The sequence below is a fragment of the Kogia breviceps genome, chromosome 9, assembly GCF_026419965.1.
Source record: "Kogia breviceps isolate mKogBre1 chromosome 9, mKogBre1 haplotype 1, whole genome shotgun sequence".
Classification (NCBI taxonomy): Eukaryota; Metazoa; Chordata; class Mammalia; order Artiodactyla; family Physeteridae; genus Kogia; species Kogia breviceps.
The window spans coordinates 70,447,954-70,466,081 of record NC_081318.1 but is presented as its reverse complement, the minus strand read 5'-3'; positions in this window follow the sequence as shown (position 1 = coordinate 70,466,081).

Sequence of the window (18,128 nt, the reverse complement as noted above, 5' to 3'; positions counted from 1 at the left end):
TCACCTGGTAGATCATTTTATTGAATGGTTAATTTCCAAACCAACTTCAGAAGACATAAGAACGAAGTGTGCAGTATTGGCTATTTTTATTGCTTAAAATTTCTACTATTTTGAAGAATTAAAAACTTGCTATTTTGTTTAAATTTGTTTTTATTTCTTTGATTATTGGTAAGGAAGATGTTTATTTTTAAGTGTTAGCCATGTGTATCTCCAGTTTTGTCAGTGCTTAGTTCATGCAAGAGCATGTTGATTTATCTTGCAAATATTTTACCCAGATATTTCCTACTGTTAAGGTTTATTATTTATTTTTTATTGACAGAACTTTGGAAGTTTTAGATCTTTAAATCTAGCAATCTGTTCCTTTGTTTTTAAGTTGAGGTGCTTTTTTTCTCCCTCCCTCCCATGACTGGCAAATTTGTTTACTTAACTTTTATTATTTTTTATGATGTAATTTATTATTAGTTATTAAATAATTTTACACTTTCATCATTCTGGAATTGTTTCAGAACTATTTATCAAACAAATCTTCCCCTTCTCCTTATTCATTTGGAATGCCTTATTTATTACATATTTGATTCTTATATATTTGATAGTACTGTGTTCTTCACATTATTAGAACTTTATAACATGTTTTAGTATTTGGTAGGGTTAAACTTCCTTCACCCATTACTCTTCTTTTTAAAAATTTTCTGACCTCTTTTGGTCATTTATTCTTTCATATGAAATCTAAAATATTTTTTCTCGTTTCAAAAGCTCCTCTTGAAATTTTGATGTACTTATTGCAAATTTATAAATTAATTTTAAAACAACTAATATTTTAGTAACACTCTATTTCCCCCTCCATGAACATGGCATATTTCTTCATATATCCAAGTTGTTTATATGAATAACCCAGAAAACACCTTCATAATTCTTGTACATGTGTTGAAAAAGGCTATTTCTACGTATTTTATGTTAGTGAGGATTGTGAACATCCTTTGTTCTATATTTTAATGTATGGAGGTATCTAATATAGTTTCTATTAAGAAAATGGTGATTGATTTTAGATATACTGCTGTTTTTGCATATAAATACAACACTTTTTAATCCTAGTTTTTAAAAATGTTTTAAAACCAGGATGGGGGGCTTCCCTGGTGGCGCAGTGGTTGAGAATCCGCCTGCCGATGCAGGAGACACGGGTTCGTGCCCTGGTCCGGGAAGATCCCACATGCCGCGGAGCAACCAAGCCCGTGAGCCATGGCCGCTAGGCCTGCGCGTCCGGAGCCTGTGCTCCGCAATGGGAGAGGCCACAACAGTGAGAGGCCCGCATACCGCAAAAAAAAAAAAAAAAAAAAAAAAAAAAACCAGGATGGGCCTGACTTTTATCAAAATGATTTTTAATGGCTGTGTTGTGATAATCAAACATTTTTTATGTTTTTTCTGGGTCTTTTGATATGATATTTCACATGAAATTATTTCCAATTATTAAACTCCATTTATCCAGAGATGTTTTCAAAGTTAAAACTCAGTGAACCCCAGAATACATACCAATTTATTACATCTTTTGCATAGAGATTATATTATTATTTATTTAAAAAATTTTACCTAAATGTTTCTTTTTGTTTTTATTAAACAGCTCCTCAATCATACTATAAATATGGAAAGCAAACAATTAAAAAAAAAGAATTAAGGCTGAGCTTTCCCCACCTTTTATTTATTTATTTATTGCCTCAGGCTCAGGAACAGATATTTTGTTTGGAAAGGATTTTCTCTTTTCAATTATATTTGGAAATTTTACTGCTTCACGAAATGGCTTGCTAATGTTTTTCTTTCACATAGCTTATTCCTTTTCATACTGGTTTCAGGAAATTATCTGTGGCCAAGCCTGTTTTGTTATTTTTGTTAGCATGTGACTCACATCCTTCTGTCTTCCTTCCTTCATTTCGTTCTAAACAAACTTAAAGGTAAAGATCAAGAGATTGAGGCTATGCAGCAATGACAACAATTAATAAAATAAATGTATAAATATTTACATTAAAAGAATAATCATTTAATGAATAATTTTGTATTTTGTACAAATGCACTGTAAGAACCCAAGTATTTTATGAACAATCAGGACTTAAAGATTATTATCTTTAAAAAATTGAAATTTGTGGGTTCAGGTGGCTAATACCACCTTTCTAGGAGAAGCCGACATTAATCATATTTTTTCTTGGGGCTCAGCTTTTGTGACCGCTGGATAGCATTCTATACAAATTCCATAGAAGTGTAGGGGGATAAAGAGAGTCAATACATGTTTTAGAAATCTCTTCGCTAGACAGTATACCTGGGATAACTTGAAGACTCACAGATATACCTCTGTAGAATACAAAATACACCTCTTTGATGCAGACATTCGTACCATGTAGATGTGGACCAAGTATCTAGAAGACATTCCATAGTTAAGCTGTATATACCAGTAAAAGGCATGGAACATGATATTGATTAAATCCATTTTAACTCTGGGGCTATGAAATAGAAGAATCTGAACAGTTACGTAAAAACAGGAAGTCAATCATATTATAAGGAAAATAAATTCAACATTGTTATTTATTTATTTACTTTTTACCAGATTATAGTTTGAAAAGAACAGTATCAACTTCAGGGATGCCGTGTCATCCACTGGAAAGAGAAAGGGAAGAAGAACCATGTAGTTGTGAATCCCCTCTGACACTTATCTGTGTAGTTGGACAAGTTAAGCTCATTCAGCCTCAGTTTTCTTATTGATAAAATAGATATAATAATAAGCATCTCGTACAATTTTTTTTTTTTTTTTTTTTTTTTTTTGGTGATATGCGGGCCTCTCACTGTTGTGGGCTCTCCCGTTGCGGAGCACAGGCTCCGGGCGCGCAGGCTCAGCGGCCATGGCTCACGGGCCCAGCCGCTCCGCGGCATGTGGGATCTTCCCAGACCGGGGCACGAACCCGTGTTCCCCGCATCGGCAGGCGGATTCTCAACAACTGCGCCACCAGGGAAGCCCTCGTACAATTGTTTTATTTCATGAGTGTGTGTGTGTGTGTGTGTTTTCCTAGTCCTTTGCTGTTCAAAGACATTCCAGACCAGTAGTATGGGGATGACCTGGATCCCTGTTATAAATACAGAATCTTAGCCCCACCTAGATTTACTGAATTAGGATCTGCATTTTAACAAGACCTCCCAGGAAATTCCTTTGTACATTAAGTATAAGAAGCACTGCCCAGGCTAGCACAGAGCCTTCCACAGACTCAGTTAAAGTAGTTTTTTTCCTTTCAAATTAAATGAGTTTCAACACATGAACTTGCCTCCCTACCACATAAAAAACAAACAAAAACACCCCCCCAATGAAAACTCCAACAACAACTATAGTCACAAAATATGAGATTGATATGTTCTCTCATTTGACCTTATTTTTGCTGGTCCTTCTCTACAGAATATATGTTTGGGATTCCCTACTCTTTTTCATTATTTATGCTTACTTCTTGAAACGGGGTGCTAAAATTGAGTTTTGAATAAGACGTCAATACAAAAAAGATGTGAATTTTCAAAGACCTTATAAATGCAAAATTCATCACTTCCATTACTCTTGGAGGATATAGTGAGTCAGAGAGTGGATTAGAAGAGTGGATTTGGGACAGAACGTATCCTGGGAGAAATCTGTGCTGTGAGCCATACCCCTTCAGAGTCAGAGTGCCTGCTCCTCTTCATCAAACCTGATGATGGAGAGACTTCCAAGGGTATGTAGGAAGCTTAATATGTGACTGCTACATTGAGCCTTTCTGTGGTCTGGCTTCTACCAGGTATATTCAGAGAACAAAACAATACTAGCTGCTGTGTTGTGATGGAGCCATTAGAAGAAGCAATGTTGTGATTTGCCTGTACATCTATAGGTTTCTGGGGCAAGGGATGTTTCAGCACCAGTGTTGTGCTGAAAAACTGATTCTCAAAAAAAAAAAACCAAAAAAACAAAAAACCCCAAAACCCAAATAAAAGCAGTGTTCCCCTGGCACACAATTTGTAGCATTTGTCTATTTCTGTGGTATAAATATCACCATTATGATCAATTTCAAGCCACCAACATGGCATCACTGAACATGGAGTTGGAAAGAAATGAGCACAATCTGCTGTAGTGAGCCTCTAAGAGCTAGCTGTATCATATCACTGCAGAGAGAGAGAGAAAGAGAGAGAGAGAGAGAGAGAGAGAGAGAGAGAGAGAGAGAGAGAGAGAGAGAGAGAGAATGAGAGAGAGAGAGAGAACAGATACCAAGTGACAGGGTTGTATTGAGTAGTGGTCCTAGTGTCAGTAAGATGGAGAATTCACAACCATTTGGAATAAAGGTATATCCTCTCTGAGCAAAGAAACTGTCCTTGGAGTAGCTAATCAGAGACTCTTTGAAGACTCCATCAAAATGCTCTTTGAGAGAGTCAGCTTTAAAAATCTGCAGGTCCAGAGGGTGTGAAGGCTGATAACCAGAAGAAGGCCCAGTATAATCTCACCTGATCTCTTTTTCTTACCACTAGCCCCTGGAAAAAGCAAAAACAGGCCAGCAAACTGGGGAAAGCAGGCCCAAGCTGGCGGAGGAAGGAAGACTTAATGTTAAATCCAGTTCAAAATTTTGATTACTATCCTGGACTAGACATTCTAATTCCTAAACTGAGTTTCTGTTTGTCTTAAAGTGTCCGTAGGAATGTTTATTATCTAAGAGTGAGCCTGTGAGTTTTCATCTGGTGCTAGAGGAAACCACCCCTACTAAATAAAGTTTAGAGGATAATTGTAGGGGGGGAAAAATTCACATTTCAATTAAGTCATGAATTATGATAGTTCAATATAGCAGTTACACATATACCTTTAAGTTCCAGCTTCTAGCTGAAGATTTAACCTATAGGTCAAACTTCAGCCCGTACTGAATACTCCCTGACATTGCCTTAACAATTAAAATGTGTTTTGCAGCATGTTGTTTAGTAAATCTTTAATATTTAACATACTCTTGTGAACCTTTTTTTTTTTTTTTCCAGATTCCGGTATGAATTTTATCCTCCTAAGATTAGAGAATATTTATTCTACTTTGTAACTTTTTTTCCTCCACTAAAACTTTCTGACCCTTATTTCCTGGTAAAGGATGTGGTTGGCAACTGTTTGATGAAAGAATGGAATTGCATTTTATTTTCAGTAATTTTTTTTTTTTGGTGAAAGAAGAAATAATTAAAAATGCACATGAAAAGAGAAATATAAATTTCTTTTCACTTAACTAATCCTTTATGGCACATTTGGCCTTTAACATGGGGCATATTACAGGGAGAAATCGATTATTTTAAACTTTCTTTTTATGTTGTATTCTTGAAAATGGCATGTTTTCATGCAATGGACATGCTACTGAAAATCAAATTTAGAAATTAATATTTGTTAGGTTTATAAATTATAACATTTCATTCACATGGTATCTAGTTTTATCATATCCTTCAAATGAGCAGGGAAGTTTCAGGTCCACTGTGGCAGAAAGTAAGGCCTATGGTAAAAGGGCACTTTATGGAAATACAATGTCCTAAACATATTTAACAATATTTGGTATTAGAGATTTAATATACTTTTACTAAGTTTGTATTTATTTTAAATTATATTATGTTATAAAATGTTAGAATTCCCTAAAGGTATGAGAGGTCAAGTTGCCTTCACTGTAGTACCAAGAGCAGTGCTCTCTGCCTAGCCTTCCATGCATGGTAGGCGCTCACAATATAGAATAATATTTTCTTACCTCTCTTACCTCTTCCATATATATAATTAAATAAAAATGTATATATATATAATTTATATATTATATAGCATACACAATGTATATACAATGGATAACAACTTATAAAATTTTATAATTTATAATTAATATATAATTTAATATAATTTATAATATGTATAATTATATACACATAATATATAAATTATCCCCCAACATAACAGCTGTCCCCAGAATTCTTAGAACTGGATATGCTACTTCAAGGGATCTTTGAGTAGGAGGCTCGACCCCAAGAACTTTGGTATTGGCTGGCACCAAGGTTCAGGTAAAAAGGGAGAAAATGAGTTTACCTAAGAGAGACCAGGAAAAAATTTGCTACTTTTTCAGAGGAGGAAAGAGGAGATGAGGGAACATACAAAATGAAGGATGGAGAGAAGAACCAACAAGATGAAGAGAACTGAGATTACATAAAATGAAAGGTCAGTGGCAGTCCCTCGTGGTGATATAATCAAAGGGAATTTTAAGATAGATGGTACTTATTATTTACTTTCAAGTTGATTTTGTGGCTGGAACATAAGTCCTTTTGTGCACTCTATTCCAGAAATCATTTATGCCTTAAAATTCTTCCTGCATTGGAATATTTGTTTTGTAGAAATCAAAGAAGATATATTTCAATTGGGATATACTGAGTTGGAATATACTGGTTGGGGTAGAGGAGATAAATGGCAAGTGTGAAAGCAGAATTCTAGATCAAGAAGCCACAAAAATGAAGGTCTTTATCCTGTCTCCTTATACCTTAATGAATTTGGTTTTTTTTTTTTTTTTTTTAGATTCCATATATATATGTTAGCATACGGTATTTGTTTTTATCCTTCTGACTTACTTCACTCTGTATGACAGACTCCAGGTCTATCCACCTCATTACAAATAACTCAGTTTCATTTCTTTTTATGGCTGAGTAATATTCCATTGTATATATGTGCCATATCTTCCTTATTCATTCATCTGTTGATGGACACTTAGGTTGCTTCCATGTCCTGGCTATCGTAAATAGAGCTGCAATAAACATTTTGGTACATGACTCTTTTTGAATTATGGTTTTCTCAGGGTATATGCCCAGTAGTGGGATTGCTGGGTCATATGGTAGTTCTATTTGTAGTTTTTTAAGGAACCTCCATACTGTTCTCCATAGTGGCTGTATCATTTTACATTCCCACCAACAGTGCAAGAGTGTTCCCTTTTCTCCACACCCTCTCCAGCATTTATTGTTTCTAGAGTTTTTGATAATGGCCAATCTGACCGGTGTGAGATGATATCTCATTGTAGTTTTGATTTGCATTTCTCTAATGATTAATGATGTTGAGCATTCTTTCATGTGTTTGTTGGCAATCTGTATATCTTCTTTGGAGAAATGTCTATTTAGTTCTTCTGCCCATTTTTGGATTGGGTTGTTTTTTTTTTTTTGATATTGAGCTGCCTGAGTTGCTTATAAATTTTGGATATTAATCCTTTGTCCGTTGCTTCATTTGCAACTATTTTCTCCCATTCTGAGGGTTGTCTTTTGGTCTTGTTTATGGTATCCTTTGCTGTGCAAAAGCTTTTAAGTTTCATTAGATCCCATTTGTTTATTTTTGTTTTTATTTCCATTTCTCTAGGAGATGGGTCAAAAAGGATCTTGCTGTGATGTATGTCATAGAGTGTTCTGCCTATGTTTTCCTCTAAGAGCTTGATAGCGTCTGGCCTAACATTTAGGTCTTTAACCCATTTTGAGTTTATTTTTGTGTATGGTGTTAGGGAGTGTTCTAATTTCATACTTCTACAGGTAGCTGTCCAGTTTTCCCAGCACCACTTATTGAAGAGGCTGTCTTTTCTCCACTGTGTTTCCTTCCCTCCTTTATCAAAGATAAGGTGACCATATGTGTGTTGGTTTATCTCTGGGCTTTCTATCCTGTTCCATTGATCTATATTTCTGTTATTGTGCCAGTACCATACTGTCTTGATTACTGTGGCCTTGTAGTATAGTCTGAAGTCAGGGAGCCTGATTCCTCCAGCTCCATTTTTCGTTCTCAAGATTGCTTTGGCTATTCGGGGTCTTTTGTGTTTCCATACAAATTGTGAAATTCTTTGTTCTAGTTCTGTAAAAAATGCCAGTGGTAATTTGATAGGGATTGCATTGAATCTGTCGATTGCTTTGGGTAATAGAGTCATGTTCACAATGTTGATTCTTCCAATCCAAGAACATGGTATATTTCTCCACCTATTTGTATCATCTTTAATTTCTTTCATCAGTGTCTTATAGTTTTCTGCATACAAGTCGTTTGTCTCCTTAGGTAGGTTTATTCCTAGATATTTTATTCTTTTTGTTGCAATGGTAAATGGGAGTGTTTTCTTAATTTCACTCTCAGATTTTTCATCATTAGTGTATAAGAATGCCAGAGATTTCTGTGCATTAATTTTGTATCCTGCTACTTTAGCAAATTCATTGATTAGTTCTAGTAGTTTTCTGGTAGCATCCTTAGTATTCTCTATGTATAGTATCATGTCATCTGCAAACGGTGACAGCTTTACTTCTTCTTTTCCTATTTGGATTCCTTTTATTTCTTTATTTTCTCTGATTGCTGTGGCTAGAACTTCCAAAACTATGTTGAATAAGAGTGGTGAGAGTGGGCAACCTTGTCTTGTTCCTGATCTTAGTGGAAATGGTTTCAGTTTTTCACCATTGAGAACAATGCTGGCTGTGGGTTTGTCATATATGGCCTTTATTATATTGAGGAAAGTTCCCTCTATGCCTACTTTCTGCAGGGTTTTTATCATAAATGGGTGTTGAATTTTGTCAAAAGCTTTCTCTGCATCTATTGAGATGATCATATGGTTTTTCTCCTTCAGTTTGTTGATATGGTGTATCACGTTGATTGATTTGTGTATATTGAAGAATCCTTGCATTCCTGGAATAAACCCCACTTGATCATGGTGTATGATCCTTTTAATGTGCTGTTGGATTCTGTTTGCTAGTATTTTGTTGAGGATTTTTGCATCTATGTTCATCAGTGATATTGGCCTATAGTTTTCTTTCTTTGTGACGTCTTTGTCTGGTTTTGGTATCAGGGTGATGGTGGCCTCATCGAATGAGTTTTAGGGAGGATTTTTTACTTCCAAAATACTTGGACTTACTTGGAGTGAAGTGGTAAGTCAAATTAATGGATATTGTGCAGCTGACATTTGGGTTACAGAAAAATCTCCTACTATTGCCTACATTTAAATTTTGGCTTGTGTTTTGACAGTTATTCTTTTTGAAGAAGACATCTAACAGACTTATTGTAAATCCCATGCATACATTACAGCAGTCTTTTTCTTAAAAATTCTTGAGGTCAGAGCATTAGGAATTAGGAAACAGTTTTCTTGCAAAAGGCTTAGCCCAGTTAACATCTTGATTTCTCAATTTGAATGGAAAAAAATCTTAAGAAGCCAATTAATGGCAATGAATAACTAACTATAAATCAGCTGCCCATGTTAGCAATATGGCACAGTGCCTGACATCTGGTTCTGTATCCTACAACATCAATATCGTCACACGCAAAATTAGTGATCAATGAACCAGAAAAATCTGGTGTTATTGTGCAAGTTCCATAAAATTAAATTGTTCTAATATATTAAAATAAATTATGCACTATGAAGGAAAATGACAAGTTTTCTCTTGTAAGCTACCATTTTAAGGCTAAAACTGAACTTCCTGGATTAAGTCCACTTCTTTTCTATCTTCCTCAAACCTTTTTTTTTTTTCTTTTACTTGTATCTGTATTTTCTCTTTGACATAGTCAATGTCATCCAATAGAAGTCGGAAGAAATAGGTTTACTGGAAACAAGGTATGAATAATTGGTCTCTCAAGGTATATATTGACTATACTTGTAGAAGAATAGCAATTTGAGTACTTATATAGTAAACAACTCAACTTACAAAATTATAAAAAATAGTTAAACTCCACTCTACATGGAAAAAAGTAAAAATAGTCTACAAAAGAGAAACAGAGCAATAAGTTAGTTACCTTGAAATTTGGGGTGGTATTACCCTTGAACTATTTTAATTTGGTTCTCAGGAAATCAGACTAAAATCAAGGAAACCACATATGTTATATAAGAGAGTTTCATGTAGGCCAAAAGTTAACTAGTTCTATAAAATTCATTTACTCCTTATTCTGTTTTGTTGTGTTTTTATCTTATTAAACTAAAATCAAAATTCTTCTTTTGAAGAATAATTAAATTTTAATCTTTAATCTTTTGAATTTTTTAAAGAGATCAATTTCCTATATTATTTTATTAAAAATTTTTTAATTTATTTTTTATTGAAGTATAGTTGAATTACAATGTTGTGTTAATCACTACTGTACAGCAGAGTGACTCAGTTATACATATATATACATTCTTTCTCATATTCTTTTCCATTATGGTTTATCCCAGGATATTGAATATAGTTCCCTATGCTATACAGTAGGACATGTTTATCCATTCTATCAATATATACCAGTTTGCATCTGCTAATCCAGAACACCCAGTTCAACCCTCTCATACCCTCCATCCCCTTGGCAACCACCAGTCTATTCTCTGTGTCCCTGATTCTGTTTCACAGATAGGTTCATTTGTGTCATATTTTAGATTCCACATACAAGTGATGTCATATGGTATTTTATTTGTCTTTCTCCTTCTGACTTACTTCACTTAGTATGATAATCTCTAGTTGCATCCATGATGCTGCAAATGGCATTATTTCTTCTTTTTTGTGGCTGAGTAGTATCCTATTGTGTATATGTACCACATCTTCTTTATACATTCATCTATTGGTGGACATTTAGGTTGTTTCTGTGTCTGACTATTGTGAATAGTGCTGCTATGAACATAGTGGTGCATGTATCTTTTTGGATTATAGTTTTGTCTGGATATATGCCCACGAGTGTGTTTGCTGGATCATATGGTAATTATATTTTTAGTTTTCTGAGAAACCTCCATACTGTTTTCCACAGTGACTTCACCAACTTACATTCCCACCAACAGTGTAGGAGGGTTCCCTTTTTACCACACACTCTCCAGCATTTGTTATTTGTAGGCTTTTTAATGATGGCCATTCTGACCGCATGAGGTGATACCTCATTGTAGTTTTGATTTGCATTTCTTTGATAATTAGCAACGTTGATCATCTTTTCATGTGCCTATTGGCCATCTGTATTTCTTCTTTGGAAAAGTGTCTCTTTAGGTCTTCTGCCCATTTTTTAATTGGGTTTTTTTTGTCTTTTTGTTGTCTAGTTGTATGAGCTGTTCGTATATTTGGAAATTAAGCCTCTGTCAGTCGCATTGTTTGAAAATTTTCTCCCATTCTGTAGGTTGTCTTTTCACTTTGTTTATGGTTTCCTTTGCTGTGCAAAAGGTTTTAAGTTTGATTAGGTCCCATTTGTTTTCGTTTTTATTTTTATCACCTTGGAAGACTGATCTAAGAAGACATATGTACAATTTATGTCAGAATGTTTTGCCTGTGTTCGCTTCTGGGACTTTTATGGTGCCATGTCTTATGTTTAAGTCTTTACGCTGTTTTGAGTTTATTTTTGCATATGGTGAGAGGGTATGTTCTAACTTCATTGATTTATATGTGACTGTCCAACTTTCTCAACACCACTTGCTGAAAAGACTGTCTTTTTTCCATTGTATATTCTTGCCTCCTTTGTTGACCATTAATTGACCATAGGTGTGTGGGTTTATTTCTGGGCTCTCTATTCTGTTCCATTGATCCGTATGTCTGTCTTTTTGCCAATACCACGCTATTTTTATTACTGTAGCTTTGTAATATTGTCTGAAGTAAGGAATGGTTATGCCTCCTGCTTTGTTCTTTTTCTTCAGTATTGCTTTGGCAATTCTGGGTCTTTTATGGTTCCATATGAATTTTAGGATTATTTGTTCTAGTTCTGTGAAAAAGGGCATGGGTAATTTGATAAGGATCACATTAAATCTGTAGATTGCTTTGGGTAGTTTGGCATTTTAATAATATTAATTCTTCCAATCCAAGAGCATGGGTCCTATATTACTTTTAGATACTATACTTTAAAAAAAGTTTCAGTACTCTTTCCTCATTAATTGATATAATAAGTGAAATGTAAATCAGTAAAAATGTAGAAAAATGGATTGGAATTAACAGCCAACTAGACCTAATTAACATTTATATAACATTTATTATCAAGTAACCATACAACATTTATCAGTATATACTGTATGCTGAATTATAAAATATGTCCTAACATATATAAAATACTTGGAAAATATGTAATAAAGTTGAAATCATACAGAGTTTGTTCTCTGATCACAACAATTTAGGAACAAATAGCCAAAAGGTGTTCAAAATGTCTTCAGATATCTGGAAATTAAACAGTATTTTCCATTAAAAACTTAAGACCAATGAAAAAATCACTAATAGAATTAGAAACTACTTGGAAGTAAATGAAACCTAAAACACAGCACATTGAAGTGTGGAGGATGCAGCTAAAGCAATACATAGAGGAAAATTTACAGTGTATAAGCCTATTAGAATAGAAGGAATTGTAAATTAAATTATCTAATCCCTCACTTTAATGAGAGAAGAGCTACTTAAACCCAAAATAAATAAAAGGAGGAAATCAATTAAATTGAAATCAGGAAAACTTGAGAGAAAGTAGTGAAATGAAGCATATTCTTTGAAGAGATCAATAAAATTAAAAATCTCTATGGAACTGACAAAGGAAAAATGAGAGGAGACAAATTAATATCAGAAAATTTTAGAAAGGGGAATCACTACAGACCCTACAGACACAAAAGATGATGAGAGGAAGCCAGCACTCCCCTTATACCATAATCACACAAAGACATACAAGAAAAGATAACTATTCAGGTTGATATTCCTTATGAATGTAGACACATTCTTAAAGAATCCAGCAATGTATAGATGGGAGAATACCTCATGTCCAAGTAGGATTTATCTCAGAAATGCACGTTTAGTTTCACACTTGAAAAATCAATCAATGAAGTTGACATAATTACCAGAATAAAGGTGAAAAAATCTCATAAGCTTATCTAAATAGGTGCAGAAAAAGCATTTGATAAAGTTTAATGCCCATTTATTATAAAAACACCTGGAAAACTAAAAGTTAAAGGAACTTCATCTACCTGAAAAAGGCATCCATGAAAAATTATATATCATCACTTTTAAAGGTGAAAGGCTAAATGCTTCTACCTCCAAGATCACAAACAAGGCAAAGATGCCAACTCTGAACACTTCTATTTAACATTTTATTGAAGGTGTTACCCAGTGTAATAAGGCAAAACAAAAAACAAAACCCCTCAGACTGAAAAGGAAGAAGTAAAACTTTTTACTTGTAAATAATATGACCAACTATGTAGAAAATTCAAGGGAATATACAAAAATGCCACTAAAATTAATAAATGAGTTTAGTTATCTATAAGCTGCAATCGCAGCTTAGGAGAACTGTAATTGCAAAACAGAAATAACGGAATCCAGTTTATTTGGAGCCTGGTTATCCAGACACTAGTTATCACTCATTTGAACACCTATTTTTGATAATGCCATATCCCTCACTTTAGGCCTTGTGTAGACTGTTAGAAGATAAAAATGTTTGGTAGATGAGGTGCTCACTACATTTTAGGTTTGTTTGTTTAATTTAATCCATGTAATACTTCCAATCCCAGAATTGTTTGTTAATTCTTATTTATATTTTGAGGGAGAATGCAAAGAAGACATTATTCACTGTAGGTAAAATTACTTTCTGATACTGAAAGATATCATTTTCCTGTTATTGTAAGTGTAGAACAAGCATCATTTTTGGTATAAGAATCAACTCATTGGCATTATTTTTCACTAAGTAGCATTTGTACTTACTATTTCGGTCAATGTCAGACCTTGAAGTTAATAATACACTAAAAACACAACATGGGGGACACAGCATTGTTTATCATACCCAACAGAATGAATGTCTTATTGCTTAGCTACACTGATATTTGTTTATTTCCATCATAACTCAAATACAACATTTTCAAAGAGACTAAACTCCAAACATCTGTGGACATTCCCTACATCCATTTCTGAAAATAATCACTGTGCATCTATAGTTTACAACTACTGGCATAGAGTCTGATTCTCCCAGTATTTATATATTATAAATCCGCCAAGCTGCCTTAAATCACATGAATCGTCAGCATTTGAAGGAATAAAGAAATCGAGAAGAGAGTTAATGGTTAGAAATTGGTAGAGAGTTAAAACCTTTCTTGTTGGAATGAGATGAAGGATTTTATAACCTGTTACCAAAAAAAGAGTCAGTTTGGTGTTTTGTCATTGACTTGCTCCTGTTTTATGGTGGAATATCCATGTACCCATGAACATATGAATCAAGTTTAAAGGCAAAGAATTGAGAGTATGGTAGCAGTTTATAAATATTCAGAGGGTATAAATGTCATGAAAAGGCAGGTTTTACCATTGAACATGAGAAAAAGAGTGGAACTTGAAGCAGAGTCATAAATTTAAGGCAAATGAAAATGTAGTTCGGGTATCTAGAAGAAAAATTGTTTCATGAATAATCATTTCTATTAATTATTTTGATTTAAAATGCAACAACATATTAGAGAACATGGTGTTTTCCTTGTGTACATCCCAAGTCTCCTTTCACTCTTTAAATTTTAAAGAGCACTGACCCATTTAGAGGTATAACCACTAAGTGAAGCAGACACTTGAGCCCCACAAAGCTAAACTGTAGCAGATTAATTGGGCATCAAACCATAAAATATTCCACATGAATAGAAAAAGCTTTTTGGAGATACAGTTTTGGTGCTCTTGTCAATAGAGACTGGAATGTTTACAGGAAGAGAGAGTGGCATTTTAAAATGCTTCATGACTAGAAAAAGCTTGTTTTGTTATGTAAAACATAAATAAATAAATAAGGCATTATTTTTACCCATCCTCAGAAATACCTGTCAGCATGTACCTTTATTTGAAAGCTTTCTTGCATCTTCACTTTTCCTGAGTTGTTAATAATTTGTTTATGTGCTTTTTTTTTTTTTTCAATATCCTTGTAGTTCCCTATGGTAAACTATTACTCCCCTGAGATTGCTTTTCACTCCATTTTAGAAAATCATGGAGAAAGCAAATGAGCCACCAGGAAAAAAAAATACTACAGGACCTTACATGTGTCTCCCTCTAGGCTGTTTTCTCTTTACCATAATTATGTCACACTGGAAATCATAGCAACAGCCAATGCCAGTTACAAGCATTGTAATAAGCGTAAATATAAATATTCTATCCTGAGCAGTCAGGTGAACGAGGAAGCCGGCACCATTCAGTGTCAGTTGAGGTATCTCTGGTTTCTGTAACTGTATTCAGCTACTTTTATTTTCCCATGAAACTGAAGTTAAAATGAATTTGACATGCAAAAAAAATTCTGTAGATTGCTTGAGAAGGATGTATATATCCTTAAGTTACTAAATATGAAGGGTTAGCCTTCTCGTTTTTCAACATTATCTTGTATAATTTCTCTCCTATGAAATCATATGGTTTGAAGTGCTTGAGATGTCATTAAATGGTAAGCTTGCTGTTACACAGGGTCTAGAGTACTTAGCATTTCAAACAGTTTAATGTTTTGGTGACAAATAACTATGCAGTTACCTGACAGTTTTGAATGGCAATACTATCTTATCATTAAAAACATACAGATCAGTGTTCTAACTGGAGGGTATAGACTCAGTTTTTTCTGAAATTGGGGTGCAGAAAATACTGGTGGCAAGTTAAATCTAGTCTGCTGTCTTAGCAATTAAATTTTATTGAAACACAGCTATGCCCATTCGTTTAGGTATTGTCTGTGACTGCTTTCATGTTATGATGGTGGAGTTGATGGTTGTAACACAGATGGTGTTGCCTAAATTATCAATTCTATGGCCTTTTAAAGAAAAAGTTATCAATTCTGTGGCCTTTTACAGGAAAAATTGTTAACTTTTGCTTTAAAACAACATTAGCATGTTAATCCTTTAAGTTATAAACTAAAGAAAAAAGTGGACTTAAAACAATCTTTAAAATTTGATATTTGAATTCCATTTCTGCTTGGCTCATTCTTGCATTGGTTTTGAAAATGCAAATTTTACAGATGCATTAATAGTCGAATCTTAAGTTAAGCTCTCATAACTTGCTCCATATTCAAATTCTGTCCCTGTAATCAAGGCTAAGAGTAGTTAAATGAAAGCCGAAAGCAGTGTTACAAGGCTCTTGGCAGAGTTCCCGCCGTGCAAGAGTAAAGTAGCAAGGTGATTGCACTTGAAATCTGCTTGATCCTAGTAAACCATTGATGAGAGAGCAGAAACCTCTCTCAAGAAGTCAGAACAAAATTCACTGAACATCCAAACGTAGATTGTTGTGAGTCCCTTGATCCATCACAGCTGGCCCAAGTCTTGTGGCCTAAGCATTGTAGTTATGTGCCCAGACTTGGAGGTGGCTTTAGTGAAGTTCAGGTTGAGTGAGAAATAGTCACTTTAACTGTGACCTAATAAATGTATCAACATGGTAGTGAGCTAAGTTCACTGCTAAGGCCGCTGTAACCCATTTTTCTTGATTTAAAATATAACTGAACTTTCTGTTAGTTACCATTCAAATTGTTATATTTCAAAATCTCATCAGCTAAATGTTTTTATAATTAATTCATATAGTGGCCCTTAGGAAAATGGCCCATAATAAAACAACCCTCTAAACCCAAATCATCTAAGTCATCTATGTATTTGGTTTTGGAAAATTAAATCATTAATGATTCTGTTCAGATTTTTGGACAGAAGCCAAAGTTTAGGTTGGTGCCTAACATCACAGAATTTGTAAGATTTTGACTTGATATCAGACCTCAAAATAATCTTCATATGCTTTTATAAGAGAGGATGCCTATTAAGTCATAAAACGTCCTTTCTTTAAAAAAGGAACCAAAGCAGAAAATTCAGTTTTGAAATGCATAGGAGGTTAGCTAGTATCTTACAGCACTTACTGTAAGGAATTTTATAATGAAGTACATGCCTAACCAGAGCACATTCATAGGACTCTATAGTATGAGGGGTTTTCATCTACATAATTCATGATTTTACTTTATCCCTTTCAGTGTCCGTTTCTTAGACATCTTCTGTGACTGATTTGTTGTTGTATTTCATGCACACTTGAGGGCTGTCTTTAACTTTGGGGAAAAGGTGTGAAACAAAGTCTTAACTGAAGTGAAAATTGTTTTAAAAATGGCTGTCCCAATTGGCTAGGTTTTTCATTTATAAAGACAGAAAAGTAAAAAACCTCAAAACAAGGATATAAAAGAATCACTTTTCTACTGGCAAATTGTTTTAGATAGGGTAACATGATAGGCCCTTTGCATTGCAAACTCTACTTCTCTAGGATATAGGAAATGGAAATTACCATTTATGAGAGCTAATACTGAGCAGCCATCATAAACCAAACATGTAATAGATACTTTACTTACAATATCTTATTTAACTGCCTCAAGAATACTATTATTATTCCAATATTATTAATATAAATGGAGAAATTGAGGCTTATTGAAGTTAAATAATATAAAAAGTTGTGGAATAAGGTCCACTTTTCCAAAGTTATTTAGAGTGGCTGTAGCTCTATATTGATAGCTATGGCTTAAATTACTCCACCAGCATTCAGGAGACCTACTTTTTAAAAAAAAATCATGGTAATGTACACCTGACAAAGTCCTAGTGGGAGCATCCTTTCGTTCCCAAACCAACAGCTTTACTATAATTATTTTATAGTAATTATTTTATTATTGTAATTATTTTACTTAAAATTATTTAATTTTTATTATTTTTTACTTAATTATTTTACTTTAAAATTTGCATATAAATGTATAAGTGAGATAAATCTACAGTTTTCATAAACAATCTCTAACAGCTTGTTAGTATTAAATGTTCCTTTCATAACATGATTTGGGAATATTTCCTTTTTATGAACTGGAGTGATTTAAATGACATTTGATTTGTCTGTTTTTATTTTTTGAAGTGTGGATTGAATAAGTCATAAAACCAAGTGGTCTGGCTATCTTTATAATGAAGGAACTTTAACAAGTGTTGTAATATCTTCTTTGGTAGTGGTAAATTCATGCTTTCTACTTCTTCTCGGGTCAAATTTTATAATTTATATATTTGGCGATGTATATGGAAAATAACACAATATGACTAAGTAACTTTTATTCCAAGAATTTTCAATATCAGGAAATCTGTCAATGTAATTTATTATAATGAACAGAGGATAAAATTCTAGATGTCATAGAGTACATACTTGTGGAAGTAACTGTTGGCTCTCCCACAATATTTGTTCTCCACATCTTCAAAGGTAATGGAATA